Source organism: Engraulis encrasicolus, unplaced genomic scaffold (assembly GCF_034702125.1).
Source record: "Engraulis encrasicolus isolate BLACKSEA-1 unplaced genomic scaffold, IST_EnEncr_1.0 scaffold_26_np1212, whole genome shotgun sequence".
NCBI classification, from domain to species: domain Eukaryota; kingdom Metazoa; phylum Chordata; class Actinopteri; order Clupeiformes; family Engraulidae; genus Engraulis; species Engraulis encrasicolus.
In genome coordinates this window covers 3,060,292-3,062,791 of record NW_026945555.1, presented here as the reverse complement: position 1 = coordinate 3,062,791, position 2,500 = coordinate 3,060,292, and the positions used below count along the sequence as shown (strand labels likewise).

The 2,500-nt window shown below is 46.5% G+C and overlaps 1 protein-coding gene across 1 annotated transcript in view; it reads left to right on the top strand.

Moving 5' to 3' along the window:
* The window catches only part of pepd (peptidase D), a 23,946-nt gene extending 23,380 nt beyond the window's left edge, over positions 1–566 (top strand). Inside the window, exon 16 of the mRNA XM_063192907.1 lies at positions 1–566. This exon is cut by the window's left edge and continues 496 nt beyond it. The gene's annotated coding sequence lies outside the window, so the exon portion shown is untranslated.
* The last annotated feature ends 1,934 nt before the right edge of the window (positions 567–2,500 follow it).

Below are 2,500 nucleotides of genomic sequence, written 5' to 3'. Positions count from 1 at the left end.
ATGCACCAGAACTTGCACACACAGTCAGCTTAAACTTCAAACATGCACACACACACAGACGCACACACACACACACACACACACGCTTTAAGCTCTCCTCTCCTCACCTGCAATGTGACCGATGACTGCCAATATTCAATGGATTTTACTAAAATCAACTTAAAAAGTCTGAAAAAGTCAATTCAAAGCTTCTTTGAAAATGTCAACGTAAAATGTCTTTGACAAAATGGCTGACAGTCATCTTTAAAATGGCTGACAAAAGTGTAAGTTGTTTGATTTCGCGGCATGTAATGTCTTCAAGCATTTCGCTAGTTCATATCTACGCATTTCGCTAGTTCATATCTACGCCATCCAAAGACGCCTTTGCAGAGCACAGAAGGGACTTTTTTGAATAATGTTTTTTTTTAAATAAGAAGAAGAAGGAAAAAAAACAGTATTAAATAATTATTTTTCTGATTTTTATATTGTGTATATGCTATTTCTCTGTATAACCCATTTATACACTAATAACCCTCTCTATGTTAACTAGCATGCTAACAGATTATTAATAAACAATTTCTGCAACACCTGTTCCTTTACGTTTTTTTCAAAAACTGTAATAAATAAATAATTGTGCATGTGTGTGTGTGCGTGTGCGTGTACCCAATACATTATATCAGTGGTTCTCAAACTTTTCCCATCATTCCCTCCTTCGAAGGGTCTGGATGCTTCCGAGCCCCCCCCCCCTGAAAATGTCCTATAAATAATGTAATGTTTATAGTTATGTATGTAATGCTTAAAGCTTATTGACAAGACAGGAAATAATTTCCTTGGGGGGGGGGAAAAACCCAAAATCAGATGTCACATGCCCCCTTGTGATGCCTCCGCGCCCCCCAAGGGAGGCTTATGCCCCACTTTGAGAAACACTGCATTATACAATGTAATGAGGACCCAATTCTGGGCCCCCTGTCTTCCTGGGCCTAGGGCAGGGGTGGGGAACCTGTGTGTCGAGGGCCGTTTGCAGCCCTTGAGGCCGTTTTATCCGGCCTTTGGTATAATTTTAATGTTATGCAGCTTCACATGAAATATGATTTTGTAAAGGAATCTTAGAAATTACATTTCCAATACGATGACGTTACATTCAGGGGACCTACAGAAGGTGGGGTATGTTTTAAAGGTGTCTACCTTGTATATAGGCCTAAATTGCATGGGAAAATCCTCATGGGAAAACCCCGTTGTCCCCTCCTGTTGGCTTCCCTGCCCCTGCTCTTCCTGTGCTGATGAGGTCATACAGGCAGGGCCGCATCTAGCCATTTTGGGGCCCCGAGGCGAAATATAAACAAGAGGCCCACCAAAGTCATGGAAGGAGCGAGGGAGTTTTGTCTTGTAAAAATCTTCTATTATCGTACTTTACATACGTGACAAGTTACGATCAAGCCTACTTTTTTCCACTGGTGGGACGGTTGGGGTCTCCAGTTTAGGGCAGATTTGGTCGAGGCCCTAAGCAAATACCTACCTAGGTTTGCCTAATGTAAAGTACAGGATGTGTACCCAGGGCCGGATTAATGCACAGGCTAGATATACAGTAGTTGAAGCCTACGGCCCCCCACCAGCCAGGGGGCCCCCACAGGCTAGATATGGCTGCAGCCAAGGGGCCCCCACCTGCCAGGGGGGGGCCATAGGCTAAATGCGGCTGCAGCCAAGGGCCCCCCACCTGCCAGGGCCCCCCACAGGCTAAATATGGCTGAAGCCTAGGGCCCCCCACCTGCCAGGGCCCCTCACAGGCTAGATATGGCTGAAGCCTAGGGCCCCCCACCTGCCAGGGCCTCCCCACAGGCTAGATATGGCTGCAGCCACGGCCGTAAAGTATACCCCCGCAGCCCCCGCGGTGCGGGGGGGCCCTGCTTGGGTGGGGGCCCCTGACTGGGGGGGAGTTGTTCCGAAGACATTTAAGGCGGGCTACCCTTTACGCGAGACAGGGCCCTATATGTGTCGTCAACACTGAGCTGATGGACGCTGCGTGTGAATCAACGCTCTCTGACATGTTCTCTGTGATTTAACTTTTAATTGTAAAATCCGTGAAATAAACGGTTCGCGCACACAACCTCCGCAAAAAGCGCTCAGTTTCGCTAATTGTCCGCGAGCGCCGTAGGGTGGGATTGCACAAGTTATCAATTTAAGATACAGAGAACAGCGTGCGTCTTTTCCCTCAAACGCAGCTCTGTCATAACATCGTAACCCTAATGAGACCACACGCTGGTTTTTAATGGGGTGGAGACTCAAGAACAAGTCAGCAACACATTTTGCAGTATTCAGAAAAAGAGAAACTACCAACCGGTGCGTTGCTGCACAACTGATTCGGCGACGTCTTCTGCCTCGAAATATCCTCACGTTTCTTCATAAACGTGCGATTCAAAGGTTACTCAAAATAACTTTAACCTCCTGAATTTATCTCTTATACTTTCCCAAGAGTCCCAAACCCTACACTCCTTTCACCTTTTTCCTTGATACTGGAAAGTTT